Here is a 24,679-nt window from a genome sequence, read left to right as displayed (position 1 = left end):
TTCCTGATGGTTGGTAGGTTCAACATGGACAGACATACTGATTTATCCATATTTTAGGTGGAGGTCACATCGAGGAAGGTGGCTTGTTGGGTAGAATGGGACCACATGACGTAAATGGGGTTGAAGGTGTTTGGGTTCTGAAAGAATGTAGATAGGGTCTCCTCACCCTCAATCCAGAGGGCAAAGACGAATATGAACCAGGTGAGAGGTTGGGATTCTGGGTGTTTAGCAAGGTTGGCATAACATGGTGCCACAGAGTGCCCACAGCTATTTTCAACAAAGGACATGTTAGGAGAAAGCTCTACTTCCAAGCATCTCTTTGTTGTGTGTGTCACTCAGCATCTCTGCTATATGGTGAGTAGCAACTATTCACAATATTGTTATGAACAAATTTAGTGTTACTGTCTCTGATCCACAGACCCCTAACACTTTCAGACAAAGAGAGCCTCGCCAATGAATTACATCACCTAAGAAAAGTGATTCAAAAGAATGAATACCCAAATGATCAAATTCAATGGGAGCAGCAGACAATTTCAAGAACAGCTGAGTAAGAGACTGAGAATGAGAAAGAGTAAGAGAAACTGAGAATTGCTTTCTTACCTTATGTTTGCCCAATATATGAGCAGATCAGGAGACTCCTATGGATACACAACCATCCTGTGTATATTGCTCTTTTCAGTTAGGATAAGAAGTCTCATTTTGTAATTTCAAAGATTAACTATATAGAGCACCAGCAACACATCCAGGTGAAACAAAGTAGCAAATCAGGTGAAACTGAGGTCTGCCACAGGCATAATCATGAAATGAAATGTGATGAGACCTGTTTCATGTTGGAAACTTCAGATAGCTTGGATGAAATAATTAAAGCTCAAGTTGGTACACCTATGTATAAAGTGTGCCAACTGCCAATAACATTGTTTTGTATCAGGTATTTCAATTTGAACATGGCTTGGGGGCGCATGCTGAAAAAACACACAATATTTCCATTTCACATAATATGAGTAAGGGCTCCAAACAGCAAAACGCATGAAATTGTGCAGTGGGTACCAGCAATCAAACTCTTATACACAGTTGTGCATGAACAACAATAAATGGTTGCTTGGCAGATTGAATATCTAGCACCTGGAAGAGCATGTTCAATATGTCATTCAAATATTGTGCATAAAATGTTGAAAACTCAGCAGGACTCCTGGAAGCACAGAACTGAACACTGACAAGGCTTCTCCATTAGACATTTTCAAGTACATGCTAAGAGATATTTATCGAAATATCAAAATTTCCTTACAATATTTATGACACTACTACTGACTGCAGCATCGCTTGAAGTACTTGGCCTGGGCAGGAGTATGGAGGTTAGACTTTGGAAATTCTGCCACAGCTGCCAGACTACCTTGATGCATGTCTGTAAATGATGAACCACCACAAAAAAATTCAAGGCCTTTTAGAATTTCCAGTAAATGGAACTGAAAGTAATTTAAAAAGAAGGCTAACTGCTAATGGACTTCCTCAGTCAAATGAGCATTTTCCAAATGGAGGAAGATATTTTTCTTGTAATTATTACAATTTTGAAACCAAACTGGCCTCAAACTGCGCAGTGATTTCTTAACGTGTTCAGAGAAACAGCATGTGTAATGAATGTATTGTGAATTCTGTGGCTCAATGAAAAAATGTTTCTCACCTCCCTGCCACATATTTTATTGTGCTCATTAAGGGCTTGAGGCCAAAATCATTATGGCAGTGAAATAAACAGAAAGTAAAGAAATTCATAAATCAAGTAGGACATCACCCACTTCACAGAAGAACCAACACAATTGAGGCCTATCATTTTGTGTCAAAGCTCTCTTGAAATTGATGTCAACCCACCTTAGAAAGCTCCCAAGGGAAGCTAAAACATGGATATCTCACAACCCAATGTCATAAAAATTACAGTTAGGTCATGTGCCTATTCCACAAAGAAGTACAATGGAAGTTATGAATTTGAAAGTAGTAAGGAATGGTGAATTTTAAGTAAAACTCCCATCTATTAAGGAAAAAAAAAAGTTCGCAAAAGTTACTATAACATAATGCACACAGGCTCACTAACAAAAGAATCAGTTAAAAGAAGTGTCTAAACATGGCAGCAGGCTGAGTAAGACAAAAATGCTCAAAGAAAAATTCTAGATCATGATCAATCTAAACATCAAAGAAAGAAAACAACCAGATTAATCAGAAAAATCAAGTAAGCCTTTGAGAAGGAGAAACTTTTGAAAATACACAAAAATAATTCCCATGTTTTTTATCAAACTGCAAAGAAGAAATTGAAGGGGTTTAAAAATGCAAATACGTTTCTAAAACGAAAACTGCCAAATTGGGTTAAATAATAATTTCAAGGTTTTTCGTGAATTTGAATTCTCAGATAGTAATGAAAATTGTGAAGACGATTTACCTCGTGCTATATAAGAAACTGAAGAAGGAATTAACACCCTCAAAAATAACAAAGCTTGTGGAGAAGATTTTATTACAGCTGAACTTTTGAATTTGTCCTTGACAAATAAAGCAAATTAGCTACATTTACTCTTTGATGATAACTGGGAAACAGAAGAAAATATCCCAGAGGAATGGAAAGTTACCTTGATACATCCACTGCATAAGAAAGACAATAAATAGGATGTAAACAACTACATAGTAATCTCTCTGTCAGTAGCATCTAAGTATTTTCCAAAATTTTATCAAGCAGAATATAAAACAACACTAGACAGCCATTTATGTGAATATCAAGCTTGCTTTAGAGGAAGGGAAGGCCATGATCAGTACAAATATTTTATCTCAAGTCAGTAATTCATCACCGATTACTCAATTCAAAGGACATTGTACTTACGTTTGTGGATAACAAGAAGGCTTTTGATTATGTTGACAGAAAAACTAAAGAGAAAATAATTCGAGAATTTGGTATAAAATCTAAACTGACAAACCTAATCCATTAAACACTTACAGATATCACTCTGTGAAGTAAATCTTATGGGATAAATTTCACAGCCTTCAAAACAAAAATATATGTACGACAAGGTGATGGCCTGTCCCCAATGCTTTTTAATACTGTGTTAGGGAAAATAGTAAGAATTTCTTACAAAGAATATACTGAACATGTAAAGGTGATTTTGTTATACGTGCTGAAGATGTGGCATCTGCTGTAACACAAATGAGTTTCCTGCAGGAAATAGCCAGTAGAACTGGCTTAAGGATTTCTATGGTAGGGGTGGGCATGTTAAGAACGCTAGAAAATCCTTTAAAACCAACATGGTCCAAATAGATAGGTTCACTGTTAAGCTGATACATTGTTGTCATTCTAACCAACACAGGTTCCACATCTGAAACTTGGCCCTGGACTGACTGTGTCACGACGAGACATTAGGCCCTTGATATATCATCACAATGATAGGTACTGAAACTACACATTGTTTGAAGTAGAGCTTCCAGAAATTACAATTAAATCCTTACTCATTCAATTAACTGAATACATCGAAAAATTCTGTCTTTTTAACAGTTTCTTCTACTACAAAAGTTAGGCAGAAATATTTGTTGAAATAATCAAACTGACAAATGTAAGTATGCTCACAATACTTTGGTCAAAACTGTTAATCACGTTGGGATTAATGAACAGATTATTTTGCAAAACATGTTTCTGAATAGAGCGAAATAGATACTTTAAGATGACTAGTATTTTGTCTCTCAAATGTTTATAATTAGTAGAGAATTTAGATATGTTTATACATCAACAATAAAATTTAAGTTATGAAACTATTACTGATTTCACCTTATAATGAAAGATACCAGCAGTGAATATTCAGAATAAATTGGAAAATCAATTACATACATAAAATTAAGCACAAAATTTGATCTGGCATGAAGTTCTTTAAAACTGAGGGCCAACCTCTCTCTTTTATGAAAATGCAGATTATATTAATGTATGCGAGTTGTACTTAATGCAAAATTGACAAAATGAATTTTAAGCAGGCAGGTGGCAAAACAAGAGTGGGAGTAAAATTATCCCAGCTTGCTTCATCACAAAACTCAAGACAGTAGATTAACAAATAAGATTTTCAAATAGTTCTGGGATAAGCAAAACAAAACAAGCTGGGTCAACAAAGAAAAAGAACAGCATTTATAAAAAAATATAAAAACAGAAGATGTTAACAACAGAGTAATCTTTCAGAAAGAAGTATTAAAAATGAAGATTCCACAGCAGGGTAACTAGAAAGACTGGTTCAAAATGGTCTGAAGAATGACAGAAGAAATGTAGCGAACAGATGAAGTCATAATGGAAGAAAAAGAAACAACAAACAGTGAGGATCTGAAATTGGGATGTGGTCCTCAGATGGCCTATTCACAGGAGGAAAAAAAAAAAAAAAAATAAGAAAAAGGTTATCCATGATCTTTATACAAACAGGCTTTTTCTGTTTGTCAGTCACTGTTTTCTTCTCAGTTCAAATATCCTATTTCAGGTGCAAGACGTCCTGTGTGTATTTCAAAAAGTCAAAAAGTGATAAAAGTAAGAGGATTATATCTGAGAAAAAATTTATCACTGTGTCGAACTTAATACAGAAAAGTTCTGTGCCATATTGGAATGAAACAGCGTGCAGATTCAGCAAAAACCGGCACAGCAAGAAGGAAAAAATACTTTTTAAGACAGAGGAGGGTGTGGGGGGCACAATTTTGGAATTAAGCAGCAGGGTCATTGTGGGCACAGTAATAGGAGAGCATCTGCAGCATATGACAAAAGTGGCAAGTATGAACCTAGCACAAGAAGGGAACAAATGGATATACCATACTTAATAGGGCTCTGTGAAGTTTATTTCTGTGTGCTGGAGGGACTTGATATTTAGGTTCATCAGATAAAAAGTCCAGGGAAACTGCTGATTTGATAAAGTGATTTAACACATCACAATGCCTACGGAATTTAAGACATTTTCAGCCTTACCTCTATTTGACCTACCCAGCTCGCACTATCGTCATCTAACTCAAGGTTCTTAGAATTTACCTAATTTCCCCTGTAATAAAAATAGGAACTTGGAAATCTGTGTCTTAAATAAGTAATGATGCCTATTCTAAAATCCACAGAAGGTCATGGAACACACTTTTATGAAGACAAACTGGATCCGCTTTTTCTGCTGCCAACCTTGAGGCATTTCATTAGTTTCCAAGAGCTTACATTGTCTGCATCCATATACAGCCTAAAGCCAGATTGGTACTGGTATAAATTTCCATAGAATTTAAGAAGTATCAGTTCACCCTACCTTTCCCTTTGAATAGTTTGCACATTCCATTGTCCTGAGGATGAGGACCCCTGATAGGTTCGAGCCTAAACTTATTCAATTCCTAGGAGAGAGCATCTCCTTCTCAACATACATGGCTAAAAACTTTAAAAATGAATAATTTACTGTAATTGCTGGGATATTTCAGATGCTCTCAATGTGTTGTGAGAAAATGTAGCGCAACATTGGGCTTCCACTCACTGGAAGGATTATGTAACTACGTGTGACTCAAGGTGCTCTCAAATTCTCACAGATCATCCTCTTGCTGATCAATCACCAATGCCAAACTGTTGTCTGTACTAGTATAATGTTTAATGAACAGTGGTTATGGCTGTGTGTTTATATACATGGTGTCTTTGGCAGAAAATTCAGCTGTCACAAAACACATTCATTGAGGCCTACATACCCTGTCAGAGTGGTGTGGGTTTTCTGTAATATACCTATTCTTGAAATTGTTGTGTCCACTCATGTTCCTTATTTACATATATGGTATGCCTTGTGTTTGGTGATGACACTAGCTTGGTAGTAGAGAATGTTGGCATTGTTTCAAGTAGTGCAGTTCAAGACAGTTTCATGGCTTGTAGATAATAAACTAATACTAAATCACAACAAGAATCAGTTTTTACAATTTCTAACAAACAATTCAACAAAACCTGCCATTTTAATTTCACAGAATGGCCATACGATCGGTGAAACTTAACAGTTTAGGTTTCTACATGTTCAGATAGATAGTGAACTGTTGTGGAAAACATATTCAGGATCTTGTTCAAAGACTTAATGCTGTCATTATTACTATTTGAATGGTGTATGAAGTAAATGATAGTTCGACACAAAGATTAGTCTACTTTGCTTAAATTCATTCACTTATGACAAATGGTGGTATATTTTGGGGTAATTCTTCCATTTCCCAAACGATGTTTTGGCTCAGAAATGGGCAGTTCAGGTAGTAAGTTGTATAAGCTCATGTAACTCCTGTTGACCCCCGTTAATTAGTCTGGGTAATCTGACATAGGCCTCTCAATAAATATACATTCTTTGCTGTCATTTCTTGTTAACAATATCAGCTTATTCCTAAGAATTAGCAGCTTTCAGTCAGTTAACACTAGGCAGAAATCCATTCTGCCTTTGGGGGCACACTTTCTTGAATCTTGTGCAGAAAGGCATGCAGTATACTGCGGCATTCATTTCCAATAAGTTACCACAGGAATTCAAACATCTTAGCAGTAATCCATGTGGATTCAAATCAAAACTGAAGAGTTTCCTGTTCTGTTGAGGATTTCCTTGAAAAATTAAGCTGATTCCTGTGTAACATTCTTGATTGTGTTTACATAAACATATGGCTCCTCTTTTTTGGTTTCTCAAACATTTTATTTTATCTGACACATTCCATTACCTTTAAGATTTGTGCCACATATTGGTCCTACAGAACAAGATGCATGAACAAGAAACCAGTAACTGGATATAGTACTGTTTGCCATGGTCACGGCAGCTGGAAAGTAAGTCAATGCAAGATCTGAAAGACCATCACAAGCGTTATAACTTGATTCTATATCAGGTACCAGAGACTTGACAGCGAATCCCGAAGGATGAAAATAACTAAACGGTTACTTTTACATCACACTGCAAAATTTGTGATACATGTGCGGAAGTACACTAAGGTAGTTCTATTGAATTACTAATCAACACGTGTCAAACACAACAACCACAAAGACAAGTAGGTCTCTCGAAGTTGTGCACTTGATACTTATTTTGCTACCAGGAAAGTATTTTCACAAGACTTTAGTAAGTTTGTCAGGCTATGATTGTATGGCAGAGAATGAGTGCTATCATTTAAGTTTATGATATTTGCTCAAAAATGAGGAAACCTCACTTCCCAACAGCAATATTTTAAACAACAGAAAGCGATAATTGTCATTTTGGAATAATATTAATTGTCATGTTTAATGACTAACAACTATCACGTAACCTATCGCTTTGGTAAATTTGTTTATCTCACTATGTCCATAGTACCGACGAATAATGGTCACCACCACAAAGTCATTTTTTTAGTTAAAATTCCCCCTAAATCTGTGAACACCATGACAACTACCATTACACCAGGAGAACAAAGATGAAGCCGAGCTGTCATTAAGATTCTGTATACTAACCAATGACACATGACTCGCCATTAATAATTAAAGAGAGTTTCTTGTTTTAAATCAAGATCCAGTATATGACTGGTCTTTGAGCAATGTTTTGGATCATTTAGCAGATAATTTAGACTTGACATAGCATTTCAGTTACCATTCGAAAAGAAGTTGTGATGTTTGTGGGGGTCAGGAAACAGACTGGCATGGGAGATGGAATGAGAATGAAATGGAGATGAATAGGATATGAAGGAAGAAGTTTTTTTTTTTATTTAAGTAAGTGGGTAGTGGGCATGACAGCACAGAAGAGGGGGAAGTACTGTAATGGCTCAAATCCCTGAGCTAATGAACTTTGTGAGCACCTGAAAGAAGGCCAGGAAACAGTGTTGTGTTAATTACAGGCTACAAAATCAAACTTTGTGCTACTGGTTAAACATACCAATTCTCCACCAGTGTTAGTGGTGCTCTCTCCACATTCGTGCTCCTCAGCAATAGGAGAAAGAACACTTTGAATTGTACCTGATCGACAGAAAAAAAAATTGAGTTAATATAAAAAATTCTTTACCTGCAAAAGTAAAACAAACACGTGATAAACTAATAGTGTTTCAACATGACATGATAAAGAACGGAATCAATTATATCAGTCTTTTAGAGTGCCTACTAATCAGTGATTAACTGAGCATTTAATCTACTCAATTAAGTAGAACAGTGAACATTAATAAAATACTGCCTTTCTGGAACTAAGTAAAGTTGCAGGCTGCCTATCTTAAGACAGTCAGGGGAAAATAAACTTTCATTGTCAACATTTCACATAACTGCTGATCAAAATTTAAAACGCTGTAGTAATCTGCTAATCAAAACATACAATCTTATGTTACATCGTTAACACACTGTGGCAAGTTTAACAGTTAGGAACTGTGTCCAGGCCTGAGGATGCAGTTTCACCAATAGCAGGCAGATACCGACATTATATTCATCCAGTTTTTGACAATGAGAGCACTTAGTGATTTGCAAAAAACTTCACTATAATTTAAAATTACAATGAATTTTTTTCAGAGAGAGCCCACAGAAAGCAATAGCATGAATGCTTCCCAATTACTATATTTTCATTGTTCGACATTAAAATTGCCACATCAAATGCGTACAATGTAACACTCCTTTCTTTACTTACAGATGAGTACAAGTAGTCAGGAGAATGAGTGGCAGATGAGGTGGGGTACTTCTCAGGAGGATTCTTTGTAGAGGTGAGGCAGAAAGAAAAACTGGTGAGTATGGTAACAGAATGGAGAGGAAGACATAATAGGAATGAGGTGGAAGTGTGTGTTGTTGCATCTGGCTGGTGTTTCCCAATCCCACCTCATGTCCCACAATGGAGGGCTGTCAGTTGCTGGCATGTAAACACGCCTGAAACTGAAACTCACATTCAGTGCAGTTCATCTTGCCCATGACTGCCACTGCATAGTTTCCACCCTGGAGCCATGTGACACTGGGCTTTACAGTATTTCTCTATTGCACAGACTTCGTAGTTCAATGCACAGTGGCTCACCAGTCAATCGAATTTCCAGACTTGACGTCAACTATCTACTTCCAAGTGCCATGCCTGTATTAATAAAAATTCAGCCCACAATATTGGCATTGCCAGTCTAACCTACACTGAAGATGCCTACAGGAGTGTTTCTCACTTACTACAGAGAGTGCTCGATGGTAAGCTTCAAGAATAGTATTCTTATTAGTGGCATTTTTTAGTGGATCGGGGCACTCTCTACCTTGCCTTCACCAGAGAGCTGTTTCATTTGCTGCATGTGCAGTCTGTGTTGCAATGAAACACTATTCCTCTTGTCTACTCGGGAAGATCTCTCTTCTTGTGCTTTTCTCATTGCTTTTTATTCTCATGATCCATTACGTAGCCTTCATTTCTGTGTTCAAGTACTTCTGCACAGTGGTTGAATGGTTTTGCTTTATGTTCAAAAAACATTCTTCCCATTTCCTTTGGATTGCAGTTGACTGTACACTTTTGTTCTCTCATGTTCTGTGATTCTTAGACTTATAATTACTTGTTCTTTCTTGTCTCTGTCTTGTGCCACTTCATTCCTTTATTCTAATGTCTTTCAGCCTGCACATTACACCACACTGTTCCTCCTCAATGATGTCCTGGACTGATTCCTGTATTTTTCTCCCAGGTCTGTGCCTCCTGGATGGCACTGCCATCTCCTCCATGGGGTTGAGAGTTCTCAAAGTTTTGGCTGCTGTTACAGTCAAAATTTTTCCTCCGAGTGCAACAACAACATTGGAATCTAGGACATCGCCTGCGTAGCTTGCAGTGCTAAACTTACACCTTACAGAATGGTTCTCATATTAGTGAGAACCTGAAAGTATATGAGGACTATTTTTAGGTTGCTTTCACTGGAAATCCAATTCACTTGCCCAACATTATCACGCACCTTCTTTGTTGCAATGAAGTTCTAATGTTCGTGACAACCTCAGCACATTTCTCTCCTTGTACATAGATCATCCACAATAGGTAAGATTTACGACCACAAGTGTGGGTTTTTTTTTTTTTTTTTTTTTTTTTGTGGTTTTAGGGCGCACAACTTCAACGGTCATTAGCTTCCAGACTACGTGAGGAATGCACCGCGAGTCACAAGTTTAAAACACCAACGAAATGGAAAACATGATAAAAGACAGACTGACAGGCATAGGATTAAAAAAAGAAAACAGCAGAATCAAATGTCGTTTGAGAGGGTTGTCAAACTGTTAAAATGAAGAACGCGAGCAGCTGCTCGTGGGTCATCCGCTAAAATGGCTTCTACAGTACATGGCAGGCCAAGATCAAGACGCAGGGTGTTAAAATCCGGACAGACCGTTAAAATGTGGCGGACCGTCAGCAATTGCCCACATGGGCAGAACGGCGCCGGCGCAGCCGTCAGCAGATAGCGATGGCTGAACCGGCAGTGGCCAATTTGTAAGCAGGCCAAAACAAACTCCTCCCGCCGAGAAGGGCGTGAGGAGGGCGTCCAAGCCACGGGAAGAGGTTTAAGGCCCCAAGTTTTTTGTCTGTAAGTGCAGCCCAATCAGCATGCCACTGCGATAAAATGCGCCGACAAATTACCCTGCTACAATCTGACGAAGGGACACAACAAGATGCTGTCTGAGGCTGGAGGACCGCAGCCTTGGCCGCGGCATCTGCAGCTTCGTTCCCAGGGATACCGACATGGCCAGGAACCCACATAAAGCTAACTGGAGAACCGTCGTCCACCAGCTGCTGAAGAGAGCGTTGGATCCGGTGCACGAAAGGGTGAACCGGATACGGATCACTGAGGCTCTGGATGGCACTCAGGGGAATCAGAGCAGATGACATAAGCAGAATGTCGGTGGCGGCAGATGTAAAGAACAGCCCGGTCGAGGGCAAAGAGCTCAGCTGTGAAGACCGAACAATGGCCATGGAGCCGGTATTTGAAACTTTGTGCCCCGACAATAAAAGAACACCCGACCCCATCATTGGTCTTAGAGCCATCTGTATAAATGAAGGTCATATTAATGAACTTCGAACGAAGTTCGACAAAACGGGAGTGGTAGACTGAACCGGGGGTAACCTCCTTCGGGAGCGAGCAGAGGTCAAGGTGGACGCGAACCTGAGCCTGGAGCCAAGGTGGCGTGTGGCTCTCGCCCACTCGAAAGGTTGCAGGGAGTGAAAAATTAAGGTGTTGAAGGAGGCGACGAAAGCGAACTCCAGGGGGTAGCAGGGCAGAGACATACAACCCGTATTGACTGTCGAGAGAGTCATCAAAAAAGGAACGATAAGACGGGTGGTCGGGCATTGCCAGTAGCCGACAGGCATACCGACAAAGCAGTATATCGCGCAGGTAGGTGAGTGGCAACTCACCAGCGTCAGCATGAAGACTCGACAGGACTAGTATAAAACAATCCGATCGCAAGTCGTAAACCCCGATGTTGTATGGAGTTGAGGCGGCGTAAGATGGATGGCCATGCAGAGGAGTATACGAAGCTCCCATAATCCAGCTTGGAGCGGACGATCGACCAATATAGGCGAAGTAAGACGGTTCGATCCGCTCCCCACGACATACCACTGAGAACACGGAGGACATTTAGAGAACGGGTACAACGGGCAGCCAAATATGACACATGTGGAGACCAACTAAGTTTCCTGTCAAATGTAAGACCTAAAAATTCTGTTGTTTCCACGAATGGGAGAGCAACGGGACCGAGTCGTAAGGACGGTGGGAGAAACTCTTTGTAGCACCAGAAGTTAATACAGACCGTCTTCTCGGCAGAAAAACGGAAGCCATTAGCGACACTCCACGAGTAAAGACGGTCAAGAGAACGCTGAAGACAGCGCTCCAGGAAACACGTACGCTGCGCGCTGCAATAGATGGTAAAATCGTCCACGAAAAGGGAGCCTGATACATCAGCTGGGAGGCAATCCATTATAGGATTGATCGCTATGGCGAAGAGAGCGACGCTCAAAACTGAGCCCTGTGGCATCCCATTCTCCTGGCGAAAGGTGTCTGACAGGACAGAACCCACACATACCCTGAACTGTCGATCCATTAAAAAGAAACAAATAAAGAGAGGGAGGCGACCGCGAAAGCCCCATGTATGCTTGGTGCGGAGAATGCCCGCCCTCCAACAGGTGTCTTAAGCCTTTTCCAAATCAAAGAACACAGCCGCGGCCGGGCGCTTCCACAAGAAGTTATTCATAATGAAGGTCGACAAGGTAACCAGATGGTCAACAGCAGAGCGGTGCCTACGAAATCCACATTGTACATTGGTAAGTAGGCGTCGAGACTCGAGCAGCTAAACCAAACAAGAGTTAACCATTCACTCCATCACCTTACAGACACAGCTGGAAAGCGAGATGGGTCGATAACTGGAAGACAAGTGCTTGTCCTTCCCCGGCTTAGGAATCGGTACAACAATAGACTCGCGCCAGCATGCGGGAACATGTCCCTCAATCCAGATGCGATTGTAAGTACGAAGAAGAAAACCTTTACCCACAGGAGAAAGGTTCTTCAGCATCTGAATATGAATAGAATCAGGCCCTGGAGCGGAGGACCGTGAGCGGCCAAGTGCTTTTTCGAGTTCCCACATGGTGAATGGGGCATTATAACTTTCACGATTTGAGGAGCGGAAGATAGGTGGCCTAGCCTCCTCTGCCTGTTTGTGGGGGAGGAAGGCAGGGTGGTAATGAGCGGAGCTCGAAACCTCTGCAAAAAAGCGGCCGAAGGCATTGGAGACAGCCTCAGGGGCCACAAGGACGTCATTCGCGACTGTCAAGCCAGAAACTGGTGAGTGGACCTTAGTGCCAGATAGCCGACGCAGGCTACCCCAGACAACAGAAGAAGGAGTAAAACTGTTGAAGGTGCTTGTGAAAGCAGCCCAGCTGGCTTTCTTGCTTTCTTTCATAATACGACGACACTGTGCACGTAATCGTTTATAATTGATACAATTCGCCACTGTAGGGTGGCGGTGAAAGGTGCGTAAAGCACGTCGACGAGCACGTAAAGCGTCTCTACATGCTGCGGTCCACCAGGGGACCGGTACGCGACGTGGAGAAGAAGTAGGGTGAGGGATGGAATATTCAGCAGCAGTGAGAATGACTTCCATGAGGGGTGCGACCTGACTATCGCAGCTTGTGAATGTTTGATCCTGAAAGGTCGCCCTGTAAGAGAAGAGCCCCCAGTCTGCTTTGGAGATGTTCCAACTAGATGAGCACGGAGAGGGGGTATGCTGCAGGAGATGGATAACACACGGGAAGTGGTCGCTCGAATATGTATCAGAAAGTGCATACCACTCGAACCGGCGTGCAAGTTGGTGAGTACATATAGAGAGGTCTAAATGGGAATAGGTGTGAGATGTGTCCGAAAGAAAAGTAGGGGCGCCAGTATTGAGGCAGACAAGATTGAGCTGGTTGAAAAGGTCTGCTAACAGGGAGCCCCTCGGGCAGGATGCTGGAGAGCCCCAAAGGGGATGGTGGGCATTGAAGTCTCCAGTTAACAAAAATGGTGCAGGTAGCTGAGCAATAAGTTGCATCATGTCTGCCCTGGTAACGGCAGATGACGATGGAGTGTAAACGGTACAAATGGAAAATGTAAAAGTGGGGAGAGTAATGCGGATGGCAACTGCCTGCAGGCCGGTGTGCAACGTGATGGGATGATAGTAAATATCATCCCGGACCAGAAACATAACCCCTCCATGGTCCGGAATACCTACCACAGGGGGTAGGTCAAAACGCACAGAGGTGTAGTGTGCCAAGGCACTTTGATCGCATGGGCGTAGCTTCGTTTCCTGCAGGGCTACGACGAGCGGACGGTGCAAGCCGAGCAGCAACTTCAAGTCCTCTCGGTTGGAGCGAATGCTGCGAATATTCCAGTGAATAAGTGCCATCGTAAGAAAAACAGGAAGATGAAAGAAGGGGTCACCTCGAAGGCCGCTGAGGGCCTGGCTTCGAGCTAGCACTGCCGCCGCTATCAGTAGGCGGACAGTCATGGTCCATTGGGTCTATAGGTTCATCGGCCATCTTGGGAAGATGGCCGGGAGGGGGAGCTTCCTCCGCCGGTGAACGGCCAGATGTTCGGCTACCAGCGGTGCGGCCAGGCGAAACGGATGACGGCCTGGGGCGGCAACCGCTGTGTGGCGCAGGAGAAGAAATGCGCCGTGGCGGAGAAGGAGAACTGTGCTTCCTATGTGCCTTCCTGGAAGGTCGTTTGGTGGAAGTACCGGTCGAAGGCTGGGAGGACGAGGTACGTAGGAAGTCTGCACAGGACGGCTCCTTCTTGAAGGCCCATGCATCTGACTTCTGGGTCTTCGTCTTAGCAGAAGCTGATGAAGGGGCTGGTGTCTGTGGGGTGATGGGAGGAAGAGGAGACGTCGACCGCGCGATCTTAGCACTGGCCGAACGGACGACCGTGGTGCTGAAGGTCAGATCCCATGTCTGGGTTGCCACCTCCCCGGTAGTCCGAGGAGAGGCGAGGACAGTACTGTATTTCCCCGCTGGAAGCAGCGTGGGCTTCCTACTAGCCAATAGCTTGCGAGCAGCCGAGGTGGACACTTTCTCTTTGACCCAAATTTCTTGGATACAGCGTTCTTCCTTATAGACAGGACAGTCGCGGGAGGATGCGGCATGGTCACCCTGACAGTTCACACAACGAGGAGACGGAGGTGGACAGTCACCCTCATGGGCATCCCTGCCACAAGTGACACATTTAGACACATTGGAACAAGACTGGCGAGTGTGATTGAAACGCTGACACTGGTAGCAGCGCGTAGGTGTCGGGACATAGGGGCGAACAGAGATGACCTCATAGCCCGCCTTGATGCGCGATGGCAGCTGAACACTATCGAAAGTCAAGAAAAGTGTCCGGGTCGGTACAAGGTCATTGTTGACCTTTTTCATGACCCTATGGACAGCCGTCACACCCTGCTCGGCGAGGAAAGATTGAATACCCTCGTCAGTCAAGCCGTCGAGGGATCTAGTATAGACCACACCACGAGACGAATTCAAAGTTCGATGAGCCTCCACCCGGACAGGGAATGTGTACAGGAGTGTGGCCCGAAGCAGTTTTTGTGCCTGAAAGGCGCTCTCAGTTTCGAGTATTAAGGTACCGTTACGCAACCTGGTACAAGATTTGACAGATCCGGCTATGGCATCGACGCCCTTCTGGATGACTAAAGGGTTGACAGAGGAAAAATCCTTTCCGTCCTCAGATCGAGAAACGACGAGGAACTGTGGGGCAGGCGGTAGTACTTTTGTCACTGGTAGCTGGTCAAGTTTCCGTTTTTGGGCAGAAGTCGAGAGAGATGGAGTGAAATCCATTGCGGAGGAATCCCCCATGATTGCCAGCGTCCCCGATGGCGCGCTCCTTCCTTGTGGGGACCCTCTCAGAGGGCACTCCCACCTTAGGTGAATGTTTACACCTCAGGTCACACCTCCCGAGAAACAGACGGAGCGACCAATCAGCATGGTCAGAAGGTATCAGCTCAGGCAATCACCCCTCCCCGGGCCTGGCCTTTACTAGGGGGTACGCGCGTGCCTTACTTGCCTACCCATGGCGGGGAATTACGCGTTACCCCATCACCGGCTACGCGTGCGAACGCATGGGTCGGCCTTCAGGCGCGCACAGGGAGGAAGGAAGAAGAGGAAAAAGGAGAGAGAGAGAGAGAGAGAGAGAGAGAGAGAGAGAGAGAGAGAGAGAGAGAGAGAGAGAGAGAGAGAGGACAGACTGTCTCAAACGCCGAGGCGGAAACCAGAGAAGGCAAGGAGAAGAAGGCAATGAGAAGGCAAGGAGAAGAAGGCAATGAGAAGGCAAGGAGAAGAAGGCAATGAGAAGGCAAGGAGAAGAAGGCAATGAGAAGGCAAGGAGAAGAAGGCCATGAGAAGGCAAGGAGATTTTGCAGGGGAAAGAATAAGGAAGACCGTGAGGTGGAGAAGAGCAAAGAAAGGAACCAAACAAAGGAAGGAAGAAACGAGAAGTGAAAGCAAAATGACCGCAAATATAGGTCGTGGAACCGTCCGTCTCCGGACGCAGGCGCTAACTACCCCCTTGAGGGGGAGGAACTCCTTTTAGTCGCCTCTTACGACAGGCAGGAATACCTCGGGCCTATTCTAATCCCCGGACCCGCAGCGGGGTACAAGTGTGGGTGGCAGATGGGGCAAGGGAGTTCCCTGCTGGACTCCCTGTAGAGAGGTGAGGCAGGAAGACAAACAGATTGTTCTGGGAACAGACTGTAGTGAAAATGTTAGTGGGGAATATTTTATGATCAAGGCACTGGCACCAGAGATAAATCAAGAGAACAAGAAGTGACACTGGATGTATATCATCAACTGCAAATGTTAAGATAAGTTTAGTGTTTAATAAAAAATTACATTTACTCTAGATTCTATCTCAATGAGTATTTTTTCTGTATCACCAATAATCCCCGACTATGTTATGTTTCACGTCAAACTTTCTCTAAGATAAAAATTAATTGCATTAGTTTAACAACAAAAATAAACCATTTTTACAAAATAATGTAATTGGATAGATAAAATCTACTCACCAAACAGATGCATGGGCGTGCAGACTCATAAACAAAGTACCCATAGTCGAGTTTTGAATAGACAAGGGGACCGCTACAAAATGAGGAGGGTGGTTCGATCAGCATCCCACGAAGTACCGTTCAGGACATGTAGGAGATTGAGGACCTTGTACAGCTGCGGACTGCCAGGTCAGACACATGGGAGGACCAATAGAGTTTCCTATGTCATGAACCCCAAAAATTTCATAGTTTCAACTAACGGAAGAGCAAGAGGCCCAAGGTGTAGTCATGGTGGGAGAAACCATTTGCGCCGCCAAAAATTCATACAGATGGTTTTGTCAAGGGAAAAGTGAAAGCCTTTGTCAATGCTCCAGGAGTAAAGACTATCAAAACAGTTCTGAAGACGCCGCTCAGTGAGACAAGTCTATGGAGAACTGCAATATATGGCAAAATTGTCTACAAAAAGACAGCCAGAGATGACTGGTGGGATACGGGCCATTAGAGGGTTAATGGTGATAACAAAGAGGACAAAGCTCAGGATGGAAACCTGAGGCACACAATTTTCCTGAATAAAGGTGTCCGACAAGGCAGAACCCACACACCACTTGAAAACTCGGTCTTGTAAAAATGCCCGAAGAAAACAGGATAGGTGCCCACGGAAGCCCCACATTTAATGAGTACAGAGGATACCAGTTCTCCAGCAGGTGTTTTAGGCCTTCTTCAAATCAAAAAACACAGCCCAGTCTGGGATTTTCACAGAAAACCATTCATGACATGGGTGGACAAAGTAATGAGATGGTCAACTGCAGAACACCGCACTCGAAATCCACACTGAGCATCCGACGGTAAATTGTGAGATTCGAGCCACCACACCAGCCAGTCATGAATCATACAAATTCCATCACCTTGCAAATGGAGCTGGTAAGAGATATTGGGGGAGAGGGGTCGCCAGAAGCAAGATTTTTAGAAGAAAGCTCTTGCCCACAGGAGAAAGGTGCTGCAACATCTGAATGTGGATGGCATCTGGCCCTAAGGCGGAGGATCAGGATGAACTGAGAGCATGATCTAGTTCTGTCATAGTGAAGACAGTATTGTAGCACTCACGGTTCAGAGAATGGAGAAAGGTAGGGTGATAGTGGGAAGAGCTTGAAACTTCTGCAAAATGGCGACCCAAGGTGTTGAAGATGGCAATAGCATCCCCAATGACATCAGCGACTGTCAGGCTGGGAATTGGGGAATGGATCTTGGTTTCAGATAGCTGTCTGATGTTGGCCCACATGACAGAACAAAGTGTGGAACTGTTGAAAGAACTAGTGAACAAAATCCAGCTAGCTCTTTTGCTATCTCGAAGAACGCAATGACTCTTTGCACGCATCTGTTTATAATGAATGAAGTTTACCAGAATAGGGTAGTGGTTAAAAATGTGGAGAGCACATCTACATGCACAAATAGCGTCACAGCACGAGTCAGTCCACCAAGGGACTGGGACACGACATGGTAGAGAGGAAGTGTGGGGTATGGAACATTCTGCAGCAGTATGGATAACATTTGTGAGATATTCAACCTAGTCATCACATCTGGGGAATCTCATTCTTCGAAGGTCGTCAGGGAGGAGTAAGGCTGCCAGTTAAACCTAGAAAGCGTTGATGGGCAAGCAAGGCAGTGCAGAAGGATAGATCCAAATGGGAATATGTGTGCGAAGAGTTGGACAGGAAAGTGGGTGCTCCAGTATTAAGGCACAGGAGAGGTTAAGTTGGTTAAGCAGGTCAGCCAAGATGGCACCTCTCTGACAGGTCCTGGGGTAACCCGAAAGGGGATGATATGCATTAAAGTCACCAAGTAGCTAAAATGGGGGAAGTAGTGGCCAATAGTGATGTACCCTATAATGCATTTAAGGTGCCTGCCTCTCACTCAGCAAAGCAGTCCAATATTCGCCTAAGTCTCTCAATATTCAGCTTACAGACATCACGTTTACTTGGCTTACTTCTGTGTACCAGTGGAAATTGTTGTTTTCATGAGGTTTTCACTTGTGACCCTGTTGCTTAATGCTTGTCGTCGTTCTTGTTGTCTTGCTTGGTCATCTGTTGTCATGCTTGTCCTTTACCCGTTATCCATTTTGTTTGTTCGCGGGCTGCTCCTGTACAGTTCCGCTGCACTTTCGTTCATGGCCAACCTCACAACCACCCTTGTCAGTTGAGGTGGACCGGCCAACAGAGGCCAGCTCTGTTGGGACTCCTCTTTGTCTGATGTCTCTATGGCATCTGCGCCTCAAGTCGCTGGTTGGGTGGTCCACTTTCATCTTGCCCACAGTTCTTTACCACACATTCTCGAGCTGATTGCCCCCACCATTCGAAAACGTACATGCTGTATGATGAGGGGGACGACATCCAATCGGAGTGTCGCAGTCACTTTATTCGCCCCAGTCCTGCCCCTCCTGGGCCTTGACTTACCATACATGCTCTGCAATCTGTTGCCCCGCTGGATGATCCATCTGCATGGTAGCTTTCACTCACGCTCCGCCTTTTCATGGAGGATGTCAGTTTTCAGGTTGACACTGGGGCCACCGTCTCCCTGATTAATATGGCAACAAATACGTGACTGGGCTCTTTTGAGTTGTCACTTCCGTCTCAGCATTTGGTCACCTCCAGAGACTGTTCCATTCCCCTTCGTGTGCAGTTCATTGTGCAGGCAACGTATAAACACGTTATCCAGTTCCTTACCCTATTTATTGTCAACTATCTGTCGGCTTTGAATATTTTTGGCCTGGATGCATTTCAACTGTTTGGCTCTCCAATTTCTGATGAATTTAAGGTCATTTTTCACGGCTGTTTCTTTTCAGAACTTTGTTTGCAACTGATCTCTGATGTGCTTCAGATTTTCAGGTGAACATCACACTTCAGCCGGATGTGCAGCCTCACTTTTTCCAGGCCCGACCCCTTCGGCTCAAGCAGGAACTTTATCAGCTCCAGGTTGCTGACGTTTTGGAACCAGTGACATATAGTGCCTGAGCGACAGCTTTGGTGGTCATACAGAAACCCAATGGGACCCTTCAGCTGTGTGGGGACTTTGGCGGTACTGTCCATGCTCAGTCCCTCGTAGACACTTACCCCATTCCCCAACAGGTAGACCTTCTCACCAAGCTTGCCGAGGGAGAGAACTGTTCAAAGATCAACCTGGCTGTGGCACAGCACCATTTATCCTTGGATGCCAATTCCCAGAACATTATGATTATCAACACTCCTTTCGGATTATACAAGTAAAAGCACCTTCCATTTGGTGTCTCTTTGTGCTGGCCATTTTCTAGTGGTTCCTGGAGCGCCTTACGCATCCTATCCCCCCGTGTGAATTATCTGAATGATGTCTTGGTCACTGGTCAGTCCCGCCAGGAACATTTGCAAAATCTCAGCGCCTTATTTTAAGCACTCCAGTCTGCAGGTTCATGCTGTCGGCTGGACAAGTGTTGTTTTCTTCAACCAGAAGTGGAATACTTAGGCCACTGGCTTAGCAAAGATAACATTCAACCTTTGTGTTGTAATGTTGTGGCCATTGAGGTGGTCCTCATCCCAAGGACTTATCTGAACTCCAGGTGTTTTTCGGCAAGGTTACTCATTACTTGAAGTTCTTACCCCAGGTTGCCTCTGTAGCTCAGTCCCTCAATCATGTGTGTCGCAAAGGGGTACCTTTTGATTGGACTCCTGCCTGTTACCAGGCTTTTCTCTGTTTAAAGGTGATGCTGAAGCCCGCCCCTTGCCTTACTCCCTTCTTTCCAGACCGCCCCTTGGCTGTGGCAGCTGATGCATCAGCATATGGCATTGGGGCCTTCCTCATGCATCAGAATACCAATGGCTCTGAACAGCCCATCGCTTATGCATCTAAGACGTTGACCCCAGCACAACAGAACTACTCCCACATTGAAAAGGAGGCCCTGGCGATAGTGTTCCTCGTCCAAAAATTTCACAACTATCTCTTTGCGGCGAACGAAGTCCACCTTCCTGACAGACCATAAACCCTTAGTTATGCTTTTTGGGCACTACTCTCACCTTCTAGAGTGGACGGCTCAATGTCTCCACCACTGGGCGTTATTTTTATGTGATTACACTTACACCATCCGATATAAGCCCACCGCCTACCATGCTAATACAGACACTGTCATGTCTCCCAGCAGACGCCGATCCTGTGTTTTAAAAATGGAAGGTCCTCTGTTTTCACTCTGATTTCACCCACCAGGACATGCTGTATGGTCTGCCTCTTATGGCTGCTCACATTGCCACAGCTACATGTCGAGACCTATCTTGTGGCAGGTTCTAAGCTATGTGGTCCACTGGTGGCCGTTCTATATTACTCATCAGATGCAGACCGACGTCAGCCCCTGGCGCCACCTATACCACAGGCTCCCATGGTCGATGATGTCTTTCTGTTAGCCATGGAGTTGGATGCCCATCGGGTGGTCATCCCTCTGAATTTGTGACATGTAGTGCTCATTTTGTTACACCACAGGCACTGGGGTATGTCCGACACTAATGTTTTGGCTCGTTGGCACATGTATTGGCCCGACATCAATGGTGATATTGACCACCTGGTCTGTGGGTGCACTTTGTGTGCATGTCACCAGGCAAGCCCCTCCTCAGTCATTTTCACCCTGGCCTGTGCCTCTCCAGCCATAGGATCATATCCATCTTCATTTTTAGGGCCTGTTTTTGGGGTCTATGAGGCTACTTACCATTGATGCCTACTCCAAATAACCACATGTCATCCGCATGGCATCCACCAACGAGGAGGCCACACTCACGGCCCTGGCCCAGGTTCTCACCATTGAGGGCCTGCCTCACACATTGGTCTACGATAATGGCCCCCAATTCATGGTGTCCTCCTTCCATGAATTCTGTCTGGCCAATGGCATCAAACATATCCGTAGCCCGCCTTTCCACCCTTCCTCCAATGGCGCATCGGAGAGGATTGTCCACACATTTAAACACCTGATGAAGGTGGTCGAAACGTCTCCAACCACATCGGCCCTCACCCTGTTCTTGAGCACCTATCGCACCACGCCAATTGACAGACGTAGTTCGGTGGAGCTCCTCTATGGGTGACAGCCATGGACCCTGCTGCATTTGCTGATGCCATCCTCTTACTGCCCCTTCTCTTGGCCCTCTCAACATTACGCCCCCAGCACAATAGTGTGGGCCCACGTTTACAGGAGCAAGGTGGGTTTGGACACTTGCCACAGTCATCGCAGCCCGTGAGTGGCGTGAGATGTCAGTGCACATGTGGAAAGGGTTGGAGTGCCACCATCATAAACAGTTCCACACTCATTTCCCTGCGGGACTCCCGCCACCACCTCCTCAACCGCTACCTCCTTCAGGTACAGACATGGTCCTTGAGTCACTGCCACTGCCCCCCAGTTGTTGCCTCCCTGCCAGCCTGCCGCCGGCCCTCCCACCCCCAGGTGGATCAGCAGCTCCCTCAGCTGCCCTAGCCTTTGGGTCGGCCGTCGTGAACACCTCAGATGTCTCTTCCACCCCGCCAACAGCAGATGACCAGCCCAGGTCTCTTCCCATCTGCTGACCACTGCATCACTGTTTGGGGCCTTTCCACCCCTACGTGTTAGATTGAGAGGGGAGGGATCTGGTACCGAGTGCCATGCATTTCGAATCTGTGCCAGACGGCATGGACCTCGATTACCACTAGAGGTCTCTGTAGCCGTTGCGTCGTCAGGCATGGCTGCATGCACTACTCGCCTGCATGTAATGTGAGGGCTCCACTGTCGAGTACGTGGTCCCAGCAGCCAATAGCAACACACCCTATTGTGTATATAAGCGCCTGCATCTCACTCAGCGAAGCAGTCTGATATTCGCGTGAGTCTCTCGATATCTCTTACAGCCATCATGTTTACTTGGCTTACTTCCATGTAGGAGTGGCCGTTGTCCATTTTGTGAGGTTTTCATTTGTGACCCCATTGCTTATTGCTTGTTGTTGCTGTCCTTGATGTCTTGCTCAGTCTGTCGTGTCCGTTTTTCCTTTCCTGTTCGACTCTTGTTCGACCTCAGGGGGAAGGTCACACCAAATCAGTAAGAAATATGAAAGCTCAAAGTGGTCATAAGAGTGCAACACTTAAAGCAGCTGTAAATCCTAATTGTGGGACCGAAGGTGGTGAACGTTTCATTGGAGAACAGTCACGATGAAGAGATGTGCGGGTGTCACCTCGACAGATGCTGAGTGACAGCTGAGGAAGAGGCACTACTACAGAACACAGACACAGGAGGATCCTGCTCCATGGAGTCCACAGAAGCATCAGTTCGCTTGTGCGGTCAGTCTGTGGAGTCCAATGCCGAAAAACAGTTGTTGGTGCACACCGGCAACATGGAGGCTGGCCGGGCTATGGTATCACGTGCAGACACCATCGAAGAGGACCTCCAAGGTGACAAAGGAGTGGACCATTCACCTTTGGAGGATGTCTTTGAGCCCTCCCAGTTAGATGAAGACGCAAGTGTTGTTTGGTGCAAGGGACGGAGTAAGTCTTCATGGAAGTACTCCTCCTGCCCTTTCCAGCCTACCGGTTGTGTAGTTGGTGGCTTCGCCCCTTGAGACTAGAGTTTGACTGTTTGTTGCACCGCACGATGGAGGGATGATGATGGTACCTTGACACTGGCCGATTTTACGACCTCAGAGTTGAGTTGGAGGTCGCATGTCTGCATGGACACGTCTTTCATGGAGCGAGGGGTAACAAAAACAGAACTATAAATGCCTGACAGGAGAACACAGGGTTTGCGACTACCCAGTAACTTGCGAGCAACTGGATAAGGCACTTTTTCCTTTAACTGCATCACTTGAACAGCCTGCTCATCAAGATACACTGGACATTCCTGAGAAGAGTCGGCATGGCCGCAATTGCAGTTGATACAGTATGGAGATGTAGGTGGACAATAGCCCTCGTGCACATCCCTACCACAGGCAACACATGTGGCTGGGTGTCGACAGGATGTTCTAGAGTGGTTAAAAGGATGACACTGGTAGCAGCACATCGGGTTTGGAATGTATGGCTAGACGGTAAAAACTTCATAGCCTGCTTTGAGTTATGATGGAAGCACCACTCTATTAAAGGACAGAAAGAAAGTGTGGGTAGGCACTAAGGAGGAATCTACCATTTTCATTACATGATGAATGGCAATTACACCCAGATCAGAGAGGTAAGATTGTATTTGAGTCTCGGTTAGACCATCGAGCAGCCTGGTATAAATTACAAACTGGAAGGAATTCAAAGTCCTGTGGACCTCCAGATGAAAAGGGTAACTGTGGAGAAGTGAGGCAGCAAGCAGTTTTTGTGCTTGAGAATCAGAAGTGGTCTCCAAAACCGAAGTGTCATTCTGTAAATGAGAGCAGGATATCACAGGGCCAGCAACTGCACCTTTCTGAATGATGAACGGATTTACTGTGGTGAAGGACGACTGTTTTCAGTACCTGAGACCACAAGTAACCATGGTGCAGTGGAAAGGGTCTTCGAATCATTAGCATCATTGCATTTACATTTTGTAGGTTTTGAGAGGGAAGATGGCTGACTCATCGCGAGGAAGTCTCCCACAATTGCCAGTGTCTCAGATCGCGTGCTCCTTCCAACTCTGTGCCTTCAGAAGGAAGTGAACCTCCCTTAGGTCATTGTTCACACCTCACGTCACACCTCCCGAACACCTGACAGAGGGAACAATCGGCAATTTGGAAAGGTTACAGCTCAAACAAACACCCCACCTTGAGACTGGCCTATAGCAGGGGGAACATGCAAACCCTACCTGCCAACCCGGGGCTGGGAATTATGAGTCACCTAGTCACCTCTTACACGTCAGATGCATGGGCCAGCCTTTAGGAGCACACAGGGAACAAGAGGAGAAGGGAAACAAAGAAAGGAAAATGGAGCAGAAAACAAAGGCGAGACTGTTCGCAACAGAATGCTGGACATTCCCAAGAATACCCCAGACATGTTCCCCAAGTGAGAGGAAAAAAGTGCAGCCAGATGACAGACATACAACACGAAAGGGAAAAAGTGCCACACCTTACTCTCCGCAGTCCTGGTTGCAATGGTTGAACAGTTTTCCAAAACTGCACACTCCTGTTCTCAACATTAAACAATACTGAAGGTCACGTAATGAGCAATGTCCACTGGACAGTGGACAACTGGAAGCAACGGACTGGGAGCAAAGTGACAAATCATTCTATACTCCATGGCAATGTGAT

The sequence above is a fragment of the Schistocerca nitens genome, chromosome 6, assembly GCF_023898315.1.
Source record: "Schistocerca nitens isolate TAMUIC-IGC-003100 chromosome 6, iqSchNite1.1, whole genome shotgun sequence".
Lineage (NCBI taxonomy): Eukaryota > Metazoa > Arthropoda > Insecta > Orthoptera > Acrididae > Schistocerca > Schistocerca nitens.
The sequence above is the reverse complement of the archived record's forward strand: the minus strand, read 5'-3'. Positions refer to the sequence as shown.